This window comes from Varanus komodoensis, unplaced genomic scaffold (assembly GCF_004798865.1).
Source record: "Varanus komodoensis strain SLA01 unplaced genomic scaffold, ASM479886v1 scaffold1, whole genome shotgun sequence".
Taxonomy (NCBI): Eukaryota; Metazoa; Chordata; class Lepidosauria; order Squamata; family Varanidae; genus Varanus; species Varanus komodoensis.
Window position 1 is genome coordinate 128992236 of NW_025335268.1, and position 16708 is coordinate 129008943.

Consider the following 16708-nt stretch of genomic DNA (forward strand, 5'->3'; position numbering starts at 1 on the left):
CCGCCCGCTGTACCAAGCGCTGTTCCTTGCTCCTTACAGGTTTCTTTGGGTGCCGTTTCTTCTTGGCCATGCTCCCCCGCTCTCCTCCATAGCTCGCCATCCTCACTAGACGGCCGGCACCTTCCCCCGCGCTAGCGGCTTCCCTCGTAAACCGGTTGCGCCCCCCCCCCCCCCTGTCGGGCAATGCATCATTTCGACTCACTTCATTAGCGCCGGCTGCTCCCCTCGCCGAGCCCCCTCCTCGCCTACGACCGACCGCCAGGCCACGCACTGAATGCTTCCAGCAGGGCGGAGGAAGGCAGGCAAGGCGAGTGCCCGAGAAGCGCCTTCACGTGGCGCCGGCCGCCTGTCAGGAGGCGGCGGGGACGGCGGCGCGCTCCCGGGTCCCGCGGCTCGGCGGCGCGCTCCGGGAATCGCCGCTCGGCGGCGCGCAGACGCGGTCGCTCGGCGGCGCGCTCGATGGTCTCTGCCCTAATGCGGGAGTCTGCGAGGGGAGGCAGGCGCTGCAGAAGTATGGGAGCTGTGCGTGGAGGAGGCGGCGGCGGCGGCGGCGGGGGCAGAGAGGTCTGGTAGCCCGGCGCGGATCGCGAGCACAGCCTCTGCGGACGGCGGAGCGGGATGAGAGCGCTGTGAGCTGGCCTTGCGGGAGCGGAAAGCAGGAGCAGCGAGCTCGGCCGGAACGACGGCGGCGGCTGTTGGCCAGGTAAGGGAGGGATGCTGCCGGGACCGCTGCTGCATGGAGAGGTTTGCGCCTGTGGGATCCAGCCTCAGGCAGGGATGCAGATGGGCGCATCGTTCGCACCCGTGCTTCGGTCATCGGGATGGGGCCCGCTGCACCGGGCGCCGGGCGAGGAAGCAGCTAACCGAGGAGGGCTCCCTGCTGAAGACACGGCGGGGGCTCTTGCTGCACCGTCGCCCTACCTGATCTTCTGCCCCGGCGCCACCCGCCCTCTCTCTCGCCCTTGCCTCTTCCTGGCCTCCGACGGGGTCTCACCGCAGCCCTGTCGCGCCGACCGAGCGCTAGCGCTGGACTCCACCAAGCGGCTTCTGCCCCTGCCTGCTTCTTCCTGCCAGCACAGGGCATCATCCCGAGTTGCTTTAGGGGAGGAGGGGGCGCAGTCCGGGGCCTCTGCAAGCGGCGGCCTCATTATTCGGGGGGGGGGGGGGTGCGAAGGACAGGGGGACTTTTTCCAACCTCGTCGCTGTTTGGCCTGCTTTGCCTTTCTTGGGGTGGGCTGAGAGATCCCCCTGAATTAAATTTCTGATGGTGCGGGGAGGAAAGGGATATTTCTGATCATGGCCTTCAGACTGGAGGAAGTTCTCTGGGTGTCATTGTGCTTCCTGTCAGGTATCCAGAATGCCTGATGCTTGGTAGGCCCTTTGGATGCAAGGGCTGATTAACCCACCTGGGGCAAAGCTGCAGTTGCATCAAATGAGCATTCTTCTCGCTGTGCATTTGCCTTCTCTTCAGTTTCTCTTGGTTCAGTTTGACTAAAAGGGGACACTGACTGAAATGTGTTGTGAGTTGACAGCTTGTAGGTGGTCTGCAGCTCAGCACTAGTATTTCCCCTTCACTTCTTCCTGCTCAATGGCCTAGGAAGGAAATAGGAAAGCCAGTAGGCTGAGGGCAATATCTTTCTTTTATATGTTGCCTGTGGACCTACAGATTCAGGTGGGGTAAGTAAGCAGCTTCATACTTCTCTGTTTAGTTGCTTGGGAAATCTTGAGTGCAGTCAGAAAATAAGCAAGGGCCCCAACTTGCATAATTCGGAACATAAAGAGGCCTTTGGGGAATTCATGAAAAGCTATTCCGTAGCTCGGCTTAATTAGTTTTGGGATGGGAGGGGCAGAACATATTTCAGAAGCATCTGCTATATCAATCGCTGATAGAAACAGGATGCTAGAATACAGGACATTGCACTAGTCTACAGCCTGGTGTGACAACTAAATAAATATTCACAGGCTTGGGGTGGGGTGGAAATATACATTAAAGGATATGTTAATCTTTAGCTGTTAAGATCAGAGCTGTGACCATCTTAAAGTTGTGATTTCTGCATATGCACTTGGAGTCAGCCTAGTTGGTATTGATCAAAGGGGTAAAAGTGCTGAATCATTTGTACTTTTTTTTTCTCCCAGCAAGTTTGGTTCTTCAGTTCCATTGTAGTCTTCAGGAAGTGCAAGATCTAGTTGCAGAATTATCTGCTTTCAGCACCTTCTTTCCTTTTAAGCAATACTGGCCCAGTGCAAGAATTCTTTGGACTTGAATGGGAAGCTGTTAATGTCATCAGATTTGTGACTTCCAATTGCCTTTTGATGAAACTGCTCCTCCCAAAGTTATTAGCATTTATGACACAGGAAGCGAGCCTGAGGTGTTAGCTGAAATGTACATTTTGAAGATATGGCCAGGAACTGAGAAAAATCGATGATGATGATGATGATGATGATGATTTTACCCTGAAAAATGAAAAGCTCCTACTTCATGATTCATTCCTTTCTTAGTGATAGCATCTCACTGTGTCTACCATACAATGATTGATAAATAGCAGTGCTGTTCATGATAGAAATGTGGCACAATTTAGCTAAAGTGGAGCATTTTACATTTCCATTGATTTTGATGGGAGACAGTTAAACACATGCTTAACTCTCATACTGAAATCAATTTATTTCTGTTTTTATACCCCCAAGTGTAAAATAGATTTTTAAAAAAATCTGTTATGTAGAAATGAAAACTATCTCTCTTAGTGCAGTGTGCTGCTAAGACAACCAACATTCATGACTCCAGAACCTTTCAGCCAGCTTTAGTCAAGAGGACTGTAAGAACCCATGCACCTCTATGTTTGGATCAGTACCAGGTACTGACACACACGTACTAGTTTTCCACTGCATTCTCTTCCTCGTAGAAGTTGGATTTGAAGACATCAGCACAGACAATATGAAAGAAGAGCATCTAACAATCATTCTTGGTCTTCATGTGGCTGAAGATGGCTAAAGGGCTGTGAAGCCATAAATGCATCATACCCCCCTTAATCCATTTGTGGTTATATCTGAAGGAAAGGTCCACTACACAATTCTACAAATGTCTATGAAAACAAAATTGTGATAATACAGTGTGTAGTGTAGATGTTTTTGGAAAGTATTGCTTGATTATTTTTCACTTTAAAGATTCAGCTGTGCAGAATTATCCAGGAATAGTCCCAGGAATTATCCAGGAATAGTCCAGGAATTATCCAGGAATAGTCCCACTGGCCAAAGACCTTTACCTGCCTCATTTGGTCTGTTTCTCCCAGAAAGTATTCAGGTTTGTATGTCCCTACAGCTTAAGGCATGAACTATTGAATAAGGTACCAGAAATGCATGACTGTAACACATGAAACACCACGCGAAGAGTCTTACACTTTATCTCGGAGGATTTCTGCCCAGTTCAGACTTGTATCTCTATGGGAAGGATATTTTCCAGTTAGTGGGCAGCCACCAGGAATCCCTTTCATAAATGTTGGGCTGTGTGAACTTGATATACATAATACAGTGAAATAGATCCTCACAATTGATCTTAAATGTTGAAATGAAGACAAGACTGTCACTGAAGCATTGGGGAACTATCTGTATGCTTGACTTTAGTTACATTGAACTTCCTTAACTTGGTGTTCTCCAGATGTTTTGGACTTCAGCTCCAGTCAGCCCTTGGCCAGCATAGTCTATGATAAGGAATGCTTGGGAACTGTGATCCAAAGCTATCTGGTGGGCAAGCAGTATCTATTTTTTCGGGCTACTATGATCTCTCTTTCTTGTTCATTCCTGAGAGAAGATTAAAACCATGATGCATGAGATGAATGGAAAATTGTTCACTTTTTATTTATTCCCTTTGGCCATTTTTGGGCAAGCACAGCAAAGATCCTGTTTCTTGGGTGACCTGGGAATATTCTAAAGACAAAAACAAAAATTCAGGGATCTTGATTGAAAAGTTGATGCCTTTATTGTTCATGATGTAGTTATAAAATATCCATCCATTGGGTGAGTTCAGCCAGCTAAAGTGATTGTCAGCATGACTTATTTGTTTCTCCCAAATGTTTTCGCAGTAATTTAGTCTCCTGCTAATCCTTTTAAGATGCATACCCACTGCCTTCCCTTCATTTTCCTGTTAACTGTACCTTGGATTTATGGTATCCTGCAAACAACAATGTATTGGCCATACAAGAAGCCAGTGTGATGTAGTGGCTTAAGTTTTGGACTGGGACTTAGGTTCAGGTCCCCACTTGACCATGAAGCTCACTGGGCGACTGCACCAGTCACTGACTCTCAGCCTAGCCTACCTCACAGGGTTGCTGTGACAATAAAATGGAGAGGAAAGATATGTAAGCTGCCTTGGGTTCATTGCAAAAGGAAATGTGGTACGGTATGAATGTAAGAATTAAAAACAATAATAAAAAGGTTCTGTCTCTACTAGGGGTGAGCAGCTTGTGCCTCCCTCCCCCCAAAAAAGTTCATGGCCTACAACTCCCATCAACCCTCACTCTTAGTTTTGTTATCGAGGGTTGATTGAACTTTTCTGCTAAATCTGGATGGCCCACAGGTCGCCCACCCGTGATCTAGAGTGTCTTGCAGATGAACCTCCCACAGTTTAAGGAAGCTGATATGCCCGTTGTGTTTGGTGCTTTTGGCACTGATAGAATGTGATAGCAGGGGAAACTATAGCAGGAAATCCATTCTATTTATCTTAAGGCTTTCTCTTGCTCTAGATTCTAGAATGTGGGACTCTGTCGTCCTACATTTATCCAAAGTAATTGCAATATATAGTGCTCCATTATAGAACAGTATGGGGCAGCCTCTTTATTTGATTTGATTTTATCTTTTAAATCTGCAAGGCCTGGGGAACAAAAGCATTTGGCCAAGGAGAAATTCAGATTGGTGGGAGAGCTTGTAATATAGAATGACTTTAGGAAGAACATGCAGTGCATTTTAGTAACTGTTTTAGATAACTGCTTCCCAAAGTTTCATTCCTATTTTTTTTACCAAAGGCTTTTCGGTACCCAAATTGCCCAGGGCAGTGAATAGATCTTTAGTTCTGAAGTTTGTAGATTTCTAGACCATATGCTAGCCCCATATGCAAACTTTTTCTGGAAATCTGGCTCTCTGAATTTGTTCCCAACTGAAATTAATAGGTTCATTTTGAAAAGCCACTCAGTCTTTACAGGGGAGTGTGAAAAGGGGAGCCATGGGTCAGAAGCAGAGTCCATGCTTTCCATGCAGAAAGTTGCAGATTAAGTGCCTAGAATCCCTAGTGAAAGGGGATCTGGCAGCAGGTGAAGGGAAAGAGCTCAGCCTGAGACCCGAGAAAGCTGATTCCACTCAGGGAGGATAGAGAATATTAGATTTAGATGGGCAGATGTTTTGACCTGCTATAAACAGACTTCCTCTTTTCTCTATACAATCTACATGCACCACATCAAGACAGACTTCCCATTGGGGGTAGGCAACTTTGGGCAGCCCAGGAGTCACTTTCCAGCTTGCAGATCTCCCCAAGAGCTACACTTCTGCCCCTGTGCATTACCCACAGTGGCAAAAAATACAACAACCATTGGTGGTTCATTGCTAAAATTTGGTGATAAAATGATATGGAGACTCAATTTGCTTGAAAACAAGGTAAACTGGGTTCTAATTTGTGTTGCCGCTTCATCACCAAATTTCATCAGTGAGGGCAAAGTAGCAATGAAGGGCACATTCAAGGTCATGGGTGGCTTCAGGTGGCCACCACTGTTCTGCATCCATGGAGGGTGTTGCTACAGTTCTTAGTCATAAACCATCTCAAGGTTGACTAGGGAATGCTGGGAGTTGTAGGGCTTTTTACAAGCTAAACATGCATAGGACTGTGCTTTCACTGTTCCATTTCTGCTTCTCCTTAGGTAAATAATACAATTACTAACTCCTAGAGACAGACTAAGATAATTTTAAATAAGATAATGAATAAGTATTAATGTAAGTGCGCTGACCTCAGGGGCAGCTGAGCAGAGAGGGAGCCTAAACTCTGGACCTTGCCATTTCTTGTTTGGTGAAGTAGTGCATCATTTCTGATCACTCACTGTATCTCTCCAATCACAATAGCCTCAGTTCTGGGAAATGCAAGAGATGGATTAGGTGTCTCCTATGTGGCACAAAGTGAGAAAGCTCTTCATACCTTGAGTCCTTCACAGTGTTTGGAAAACTTATGGTAAAATTCTGTTTTGCATCATGATGGAATTGACAAGAGAGTGTTAGGCAGACAATTATAGCCATGGACAACAGCTCAGTTATGGCTTCTGCAGGCTATGCTAGGCAATAATTGAGATCTCTTTGTATTTGTGAGCCCCATCAATTCCTGTCCCTCCTTTTTAGGTAGTGAGCAGTGTTCCCCCTATGGAGTAGCCATGCAGGTGTTCCCAACACCTCCTTCCTTCTTCCACCTTTGCACCTTCATGTATCTGTCAAACTGCAGTGGGTATGATTCTGTGCATGCATGGAATTCCTGCAAGATCACAGTGTGGTGCGCTTCATCTCTAGAAGCTGGAATTGTGGACCTCACTAGATCACCTGGCACATCTCCGTGCCACACTATCGCGTCTCCACTGTCTTAGTTAGCCACAGAGGTGGCCTTTGCTTGGAAACCGTTCATATTCCCTCCCAATATACAAAGTTGATCTTATGCACTGCTTTTGTTTCACTTGAATTTTGTCCCTATAGGCCTTAGCTCCTGGAGAAAGGAGGTGCTATCAAAACGGATTATGAACGACTTTTTAAAAGGTGCTGTCAAAACGGTTTATAAACAACTTTTGAGTACAATCCCATGCAAGTTTAGCCATAAAAACAGCACATGACGCTGGGCATGCTGGGAGCTGCAAGCCATTTTTCTGTCTAAACTTGCACAGATTTGCACCCCTTACCTCTTAATTTACTTTCAGAGGGACCACGACTGTTCCTCTGATCTAATAGCTAAATCCGTCTCTTGTACAGAATGCCCAGTACTGGTCTGTGATGTGTGTTTTGCACATGTATAAATGACTGACTGGACAGACCAAATTGCAAGGCCTGGCATTAATTAGAGTTTCCCATCCATCCTTGCTTAAGAGATCCCCTGCAGAGGATCTGTTCATTTGGCAGCAGTTAGGCAGCTGCGATGCTGAGATCATTGCTTCATGCTCTAACTGCCATTGTCTCCATCTACTCCGCTTGTCTGCCTGTCATATCCACCTGTTATCTTTTGTTTTCTACTCACTTTAAAAAAAACTGGCCTAATCATGATTTGTTCTACTTCTGTACAATGGGGGAGCCCTGATACAGGAATAAAGTTCTACAGTGTCAGTATACAATATCAAACATGATTGATTGGTGGTTCCTGCTGTCAGAATTACAGTGCAAACCTATGCATATCTGCTGAGAAGTAAATCCCACTGAATTCATTCAAACTTAGTCCCAGGTAAGTAGCCTAAATAATATCAGAAGCAAAGCAGAAGTTTAAATATCTTATGTGCAAGAACATAAGATGAGCCATGCTAGATCAGGCCAAGAGTCTACTTGGTCTTGCATTCTATTCACAACCAGCTGCCTGTGAGTAACTCACGAGTAGGACATGAGTGCAACAACACTGAATTCATCCTCAATATGTTCCATATGTACTTAGGCAGACTGCCTCTGATACTGGAGGTAGCGTATAGCCATCAGATACATATAGATAGCCTTATTCTCTGTGTATTTGTCGAATTCTCTTTTTAAAGTCATACAAACTGATGGCCATTACCACATCTTGCAATTGCAAATACCATCGTTTACCTTCCCCACTTGCAAATGCTTACTTGTCCTGCCCTTCTCCATAATCTGACTGCAGTTGATTAAGGCCCACCACCCTCACAAGAGATCACGTGAGCTCCCAGTACAGCCGTCTGTCAAATCTTATGTGGAGAGCTTTCCTTTTGCCATATAAAGAAACACAGAAAACTTTTTATTTATTTTCATCCCATCCTTCAATAGGTATTCAAGGTGGCTTGCAAAAACTTAAAATGATGCTCTAACAAAATCATTAAAACAAGTGCATTAAGAGAATTGCAATGCAAATACTGAATAAAAAGACCATAAGAATTATATTTCATTAGAGACCACCTGTTTGCCTTCTAGTTCTATCAACAATAACTTAGAAGGAATCCCGTTATATTACTGGTCAATAAGCTGAGTTTTCCCGGAACTGTAAGCCAGGATTCTGGTGAATCTCATCATGAAGATGATGAGATGCAACTAATTTGTTCCTTCTTTTGATCCTCCTTTCAGTATGATGGCCTAAAGAAATCAGAACCTGGAATGCTTGCTTGGTGTTCACTTTACAAGTTAGGATTGTAAACCAGAGTTTCTTATTGGTGTAAATAGTGTGGTTTGTTTGGAAACAACAAGCCAAAATCCCATGATCAGACGATATACTAAGCAAACCATGGGGAAGTAGTCCCCAAGCAGAATGCGTGTATTTCATGTGGCTTAGTAGCAGGCCTGAATGCTAAAAAGCCACGCCTGGGTCTCTAGCTCTTTATCATGCTTGCTTCACTTGGCATCAAAGTCTATTTGCTTGCTTACATAATAGAGCCTTAATTAACGTTCCCCTGACCCTGGCAGTCTGCTTTCATGAAATTAAGCAGTTTCCCCTTCTGATATGGAGATGGCCCAAAAGGCACACACACTGAGCATCTAGCATTCCTTAGCAGCCATTGCTTCTTCAAGCAGAAGGCAGTAATGAGTCTATGCTTTGATCTTCAGACAGAGATGGAACCTTGGTCATCCAGACAAGAATACTGCACAGTACTTCATTATTGCTTTGCACCTATGTGAACAGCAGCATCAAATCTATTTCAGTAATCATACCTTTTAATTATGCAGAATATTATGGCAATACTGTGAGCCTATAATCTATATAAGCTAACACTTTCTTTGTGCTCTGCTTCAGACTGTTTTCGAGGGGGATTCTGCTGACTCTATCTGAACCCAGCTGATTGGAATCCTACCTTGCAGGGGTCCCTGCTGCACACTTAGCTTGCTTCTGAGTGTGTTGGCAGTTTAACTAGCCATGCATATTATTACAATAATAAATAATCTCCTTCTTAGTAAATCTGGAGTTGGCATATAGCTTTTGGGGGATCCCTGAAAACCTACTGCCCATGGCTGGGGCAACAGAGCATTCAGCTGGCTTATCTAAGGAAATGCCTCTTCCCATCTGTGCCTACCTGGGCTGTTAGGTCATCTTATTTATTTATTTGGAGTTTTTATATGCCATCCCATCGCTTAACGCCTCGGGACGGCTTACATAAATAAACATAAATGGACAACATAGTGCCCAATACAAATACAAAAAATACAAATTACACAAATTAAAAACCCCAATTCATTCTGGCTGGAAGTTAAAACCTATAGATAATATTAAACGTTGTTAAAATATTGTTTAAATAAAAAGGTCTTAGCCTGGCGCCAAAAAACAAATAACGACAGTGCCAGGTGGACCTCTCTGGGGAGCGCATTCCATAGATGGGGGGCCACCACAGAGAAAGCCCTCCTCCGGGTACTTTGCCTCCTGATGTCTTTCACGGAGGGCTCCTGGAGGAGGGCCTCTGCTGCCGATCTCAAGGGGCGGGAGGGCAAATATGGAAGCAGGCGTTCCTTCAAGTATCCAGGTCCAGTATCCAGGATCTTCAGACATCTTTCTTAAGGGCAAGGAGATAACAAGGAGTTATATGGAGGTAACAAGGAGAAGAGCTTTCTCAGCAGTAGTAGAACCCCAACTTTGGAATTAGATCTCCAAAGAGGCTCACCTGGGGCCAAATCTTTACTCTTTTTGGTGACAGGTGGAGGCTTTTTAGGTTACTCAATATTTTAATTGTTAAAGAAAACTCCAAAGACTTTATTGTATTTTATAATAATTGTTCTTTAGTGGTATTGTACCTTTTATGGTCTTTTCAATGGTTAAAAACTGAGGTTACAGGGGGATCATTGTGAGGTTTTATTGTAGATGTTTTGTGCTGTTTGTTGTGATTTTATTATTTTTATATTTTTAAATTAACAGCATTTATTGGTTGCTTTATAACTGTGGTGGCCAAATGCAGGCTTGGGAGCCATATGTGTCTCTTTGAGTTTAATTTGTGGCTTGCAGAGGGTTTGGACCACCCCCATACCCCTCCCCCCCAGTGATGGCATGGGCATGATTGCACCAAGCTCTCCCAAGGCCAACATCCTTGCAAGAGCTCACCCCAGCATGCCCCACCGGCTCCTCCTGTTGACTTTAAAAAGAGATATCTTGAATCCCTTCCTGAATGCGGAGGAGGTGGGGAGCAGTTGCAGCTCCAAAAAGAATTTCTTTTGTATATGTGACAGTCCCTGAAGATAGCAATCCTCTTGCTGCTTGTCTTTTCTGAAACTCCTTCAAACATCCCTGATAGGAAACAGTCTTCAAGTTAGAATTCTAACAAAGAATTCTCAGCACTTCTCACTAAACTATAATTGCCAAGATTCTGTCTGTGACAACAGTAAAAACAAACTAACAGACAGACAAAGAAACTGCTGCTTTTGATTAATATGACATTTGCTTGGAGTAGTTCTTATTTCTTTGAGAAGGATATCCCACAGTTAGCGTTCCAAGTGTCTGTGTGTCCGATCATGCACATTTTTTTACAAAAAATCATTCACTAATAAGTAAGAACACACTTTCATAAAGTCATAATACATAATAAACAAACAAGCAAACATTTGCTCCTGTCTTGCAGCTCTCAAGCATCTGACATTGTTTGTGGCTCTTCCGTTGAGCAAGTCTGGCCAGCTCTGTTGTTATATCAGTTGTAACCTGCCCTGAGAGCCATTTTGTCCAAGGGGGCAGGATAGAAATCTAATAAATAAATAAATATCTGTGCCCTGGCTTTCCATTCTGTGTGAACGTGGCCATAGTATACATTTCCTCATTTCCTCACTAAGTAATGTGCAGTGGTCATCACATTAACTTCAGCCATTTAGCCCTATTTCCCATTTCCTCTTCCTATAATTTATACTGGTTACTTGAACTCTTCCTGGAAGCACCTTTCGGAATGGGTTTCTTTGTTGTCATTGGTATGCTAATCGGATCCTTTTGTTTTTACTGAGATTGAAAGTATCCAGTGTTATGATGGATTAAATTTAAAAAAGAGGATTTTAGTGTCTCAGACCTCTTATAGGGATCACTATACATAGTTAATGAGATAAGAAGTGGGAGATTAACAGCTTTATGAATAGGGGTACCATGGCACGGCTGATTCAGGTAAGCAGGTTTTAAGGATGACTTATGGAAACAAGCTTTGGTCTTAGATTTCACATCAGAATCACATACTGTACCAGTGAAACACTCATTTTAAACTGGTCTGAATGTTCATCATGAGCAACAGGAACATATTAATTACTATTGTAAGAAGGGAAACAATAGTTCAAGTCCTAAATGCTTGAGTCAGACCCTGCAAATTTTATCTCAGAAATCTGGGGCAATAAGAGGCCTCCTATTACCTGAATAGTTCCCCATCTTTATTAATGGCCCTTCCCCACCCAACTAAGTGAAGAAATATTGCTATCTTTGTTTTAAAAAAGTTTCATTTTTAGGACTGTTAGAACAGGGTATGTAGGAACGTGTGCTTCAAAAAGTGTTTAATCCTCAATAGGGATTTTTTCTTCTAACTTTAAAATTGGTATCAGTTTTACAAGGAACTTACTTCACACATCTTATCTCTAAAGTTCTACCTTCTCCTGTTTAGGCAAGACCAGGCCCATAGGCATCTCAGACATCATCCTTTCACATGCTGACTCTACTTATTTAATGGTGGCCAATATGTTTCTCTGGTTGCTGAAGAACTGTAAATGGCTACAAAAATACTGACTAAAGGAAAATATTGTCTGCACATGCTTCCAGGTGCATCCATGTATGCTGCTGCTGGTTTTAACTCGATATAACTGTCATGGTTACTCCAAGGAGCCCTGGGAACTGCAGTTTTAAGAAGGCATGGAGAGCTTTGTTGTTGTTCTTGTTGTTGTTGTTAGTCACGAAATCATGTCCAACCCATCACGATCCCATGGACCACATTCCTCCAGGCATTCCTGTCCTCCCCCATCCCCCAGAGTCCACTTAAGCTCACACCAACTACTTCAGTGACTCCATCCAGCCACCTCATCCTCTGCCATCCCCTTCTTCTTTTGCCATCTATTGTTCCCCGCATTAGGCTCTTCTCCAGGGAGTCCTTCCTTCTCATTAGGTGGCCAAAGTATTTGAGTTTCATCTTCAGGATCTGGCCTTCTAAAGAGCAGGCAGGGTTGATCTCCTCTAGGACTGACCAGTTTGATCACCTTGTGGTCCAAGGGACTCACAGGAGTCTCCTCCAGCACCACAATTCAAAGGCCTCAATCCTTTCACGCTCAGCCTTCCTTATGGTCCAGCTTTCACAGCCATACATTGCAACTGGGAAAACCATAGCCTTGACCTTACACACTTTTGTTGGCAGGGTGATGTCTCTGGTTTTTAGTATGCTGTCTAGATTTGCCATAACTTTCCTCCCCAGGAGCAAGCATCTTTTAATTTCTTGGCTGCAGTCACTGTCTGCGGTGATCTTGGAGCCCAGGAAAATAAAATCTGTCACTACCTCCATTTCTTCCCCATCTATTTGCCAGGAAGTGAGAGGACTGGATGACATGATCTTAATTTTCTTAATGTTGAGTTTTAAGCCAATGGAGAACTCTGTAGGAGATTCCTAATAGAACTTCAGCTTAAAGAGTGTTGCAAGGAAAGCTGACACAAGTTTGTAGCATAAGGATGCCCTTAGCATGCTCAGTGTGCCCATGAGATAATTTCCTGAATGCTGAAAAGAATGTGCTATATATGTTGGAAAGGGAATGCAAATAAAGGCTTGTATGTTTTGGTCGGGAAAACTGTTAAGCTATACTTAAGTCTTCCTTTGGTGCTGTCTTGGTTTTTTTATTCCAGCTTTGGTATTTTGGAGAATGAGATATTCTTGGGACTGTTTCTTAGCATCTGTGTTTCAGCTGTATTACCTGAATAAAGTTTATTTTCCCAACAGGGCTTTTGTGAGAATAAGGTGGAAGAATGTACCAATGCATGACATGTGACCAAATTATGAATAGTGTACAATTTGTTTAAAGAAAAGCCTAATCAAGAAGAGTGCAGTATTTTGATGCTCATTTTATATAGGTCCCTTCCCAATATAAAATATATGCCTGAAGAAAAGATATGAATGACAAGTGAAGGTCTCTTGGAGATAGAAGGGCATGAGAAGAGGAAGGAAAAGGGCAAATCAGTATAGTAAACCTACTTACAGAGCTTTAACTGAAATAAGAACAAAGATAAGATGGAAATTGAATGGTCATTAGCAGTTTAGATGGCTTGGTCTTGGTCTGTATGAAAGATATTGATTTAAATCTTAGACATGATTAATCCAAAGTAAGTCTCACTGAGATTATTATGTATAGGGTCTCAGCCTAAATGAAGAGCATAGTTCTGACCATGGGGATGAAGGGATTTGAATAAAATGTTTCCAATGTTCTCTTTATCTAGAGCACCAGAGTTTAGCTGGTAGGAAGGATCCAAGGAAACTCTTTTGGTATACATCAATGTCTAAACAGGTTTAAAATGATTTGTGTGTCATATTTTCTATTAGAACTATTCAAAGATGTTTGAAGTAAAAGCCATGTGATGACCATAATAAAATACACAAAGCAGCAAAGCAGGAGCAAGCAACTGAAGCAGCCAGACTCAGCAAAACAGTGGAAAAAATCTGGAAAACATCGATGATACAAATTACAAAGCCCCAGATTACTCATTAAAAGCTGTAGCTTCACCTAGGGAGGATGTTTTATTCCCAGAGCTCCAAAAAAGGCCAATACCCAGCCAAACACAGGTATATTCACACATACTTCACCCAGCCTCTGAATGTGGGGCACCTGGAAGACAGCCTCCAAAGCAGATTTAAAGGCTGGCAGGTTATTATGGGGGAAGAAAGTCCTTAAAGAGTAGGAAAATATAGACCTCTGCTTCATTAAGAAAACCAGGAAAGCACCAAATAACAGGGAGGAGGGATATGGGTGAGGAAGCCTCAGGATGCACAGAAATGTTTTTGAGCCCAATTTCCTGTACCAATCTTTTGCAGCATAGTTGATGTCAAAGAACAAAGTTGTTCCTGCCCCTGAAGAAGGTATTCAAAATGTGTTGGATACAAACATATTTTTGTACACCTAGATGATTTCTTTCACTTGGCTCTCTTTCCTGCCCTGCTATTACTTTGAGCAAAGGCTGGCCATCTTGATTATATTTATGCAAACAGGTTGTCTGAGATGCAGATTCATACCCCTCAATATTCATTGTATCATTTGTCCCTGATCCAATATGCTAGTTCATTTTGTGATTTTGAATGAAGCTCAAATGTAGCCTGCAGGCAATTGTACCTATTTTCATCATTTATATCTCACCCATCTACCAGAATACCCTAGGCAGCAATGCATGCATAGAGAATCGATACCCATCCAAGTTCTACCAAAGGAAGGACTGCAGAGGTGGCCACTGAATATTCACCAACATGAATGTGCTTCTTTTCATTTTAAGGAATGCTGATCTTTCCGCTTCCTTTTGTGGATGAAAGCATCCTATAACTTGACACAGAAGGATGCTTTGCATTTCATTTGGACAAGAGCCATGATAAAGATAAGCCTCGGCTATGAAGGGATTTGATGTGATTCTCAGATTGTATCGTGAATCGATGTTTCAGAGCTTTGCTTTTTAGGGGAAAAACTTCTGAAGCTTTCTTTGATGGGCCCAATGGCTTTTGAAAATCTCGGAGCTACTTTCAGAGGGTACTGCCACCAAGAATGTTGCAATTATGCACTAAGCCATGTTCATACTCACCTAGGTTTTTACAGTAAAAAAGGAGAAGGCATTTCTCTTCCTGCTGGCATTGTTAGTAGAAGTGTGCTGAGTGTCAATGTGTGCTCTTTCTGCATGTGTGTGGACTGGGAGGGAAAGAGCAGCTGCTGTGTGAAGACCACATTCCCACAGTCACCTTTTGTGTTGAAATATTGAAAGAGGGAACCCGGGTCTCATTAACTGTTCAGGATGCTCTGTGGGTGCTTCTTGCTGGTCCCCTTTCAGTGCGCTTGGGTCATCCAAGAGTATTTTGATGGCAAGAAAATTGTTCACTTGAACACAGGCAACAGAGTAAAACAGGTGCATCACCCATGGGCCACGTGTTCCTGGACATGTGTTCCGCAGCCCCCATGCACTCTCTCCTCCGCCAAAATTCTTCCTTCCTGCTAATCAGCAGCACTTTTGCAGTGCAAATGCACGTTATATATCAATAATGCCCTCTCTGGGTGGTTCACAACAATTAATCAAGTATGAAAGATATAATAAAATGCAAATACAGTATAAAAGTCCAATGCACAAATTTAAAACAACCAAAAATTCCAATATACAAAATTATAAAACAGTTCAACATCTAAAATAATTTCCATTAAAAACCAGACCTAATTAAAAGATCAGGCATAAAAACCAGACCTAATTAAAATATAAGGGATACCTTTAAATGCCAGTAAAAGCCAGGGAATAGAAGGTAGCTTTAACTTGATGCTAAAAAGGTGGCCCTCAGTAAGAAACCATTCCACAATAGGGGGCCACCCCTGAAAAGGCCCTCTTCCTCCTTCTGTACTTCCCTTGGAGGTGGCAGTCAGAGGAAGGTGGTACAAAAGGAGCTAATGCCTCCTCTACCTCCCGGGGGGGGGGGGGGCAGAAGAAGCAATGCTCATTTGGGTTGCAGAGAACCCATAAGCCTCTCCCCTCTTCATGGCACCTGAAGCAGCTTTTTACCACTGCAATGATCTGGTGCGTGAACATACACAGGTGCAGCCCCCAAGCCCACTGCCTATACCTGGGGTGGTGCTCAGGGCCAAGAAACGTATGCACCTTTACATTTCTATACTGCTGTTCACATATTTGAAGAGCTAGTAGATTGGCTCATTTTGGGAAACAAAACAGGGTGAAAATATCAATATCATCTCGGATGCTGACCCTGCTTCATGGATTTGTAGGTGTAAACGATCTGCATAAATTGGTAATATGCATCCTTTGGCTTTATTGTGTAGCTGACATTAATGCAGTGTGTTAATAGTGTTGACTTCATTCTCCTGATTGGAACAGATGACTGGCACTTAGTCAGGCTGTACATCTCTGTTATATATGGCACCACCAGCTCCTAATGTTTTAATTACACTACTGTCTTTGTGAAAGGTCCAGAGAGCGGCTCATGTTCTCAGTGGTGCAGTGTAGCTCTGCCGTGATAAAGACAAGTCTGTACCCTGAACTGTACTTTTATGCTGTTGCTTAGATTGCCTTGCTTTCAGATTTGCAACAGGCCCTGTAACAAGACTGTTCGTTGTGAGCTCATTGTCTCTTGTGCCTGAGTTCTTGTGATGTGCTTGCAGATGTCTATAGCAGGCAGAGAAATTAGCTTTTGTATCAGGCATACAAGGGAGAAGGTTGATCACTCAAAGCAGAGCACGTGCTTGCCACACAGAAGGCCCCAGGTTCAGTCTCCACTTTAAAAAGGACCGGGTAGCAGGTGATGGGAAGGGCCTCTCCCAGAGACCCTAGAACTGATTACCATCAAAGTAGGCAATACAGGGGTTAAAATGACTG

General features: G+C 43.5%; 1 protein-coding gene across 2 annotated transcripts in view; it reads left to right on the top strand.

The window, feature by feature from the left end:
* The first annotated feature begins 581 nt into the window (after positions 1–581).
* The window catches only part of NFASC (neurofascin), a 206407-nt gene continuing 190280 nt past the window's right edge, over positions 582–16708 (top strand). For both annotated transcript variants that reach the window (XM_044445788.1, XM_044445748.1), the window contains exon 1: positions 582–703. The gene's annotated coding sequence lies outside the window, so the exon portion shown is untranslated. The remainder of the gene's footprint in view (positions 704–16708) is intronic.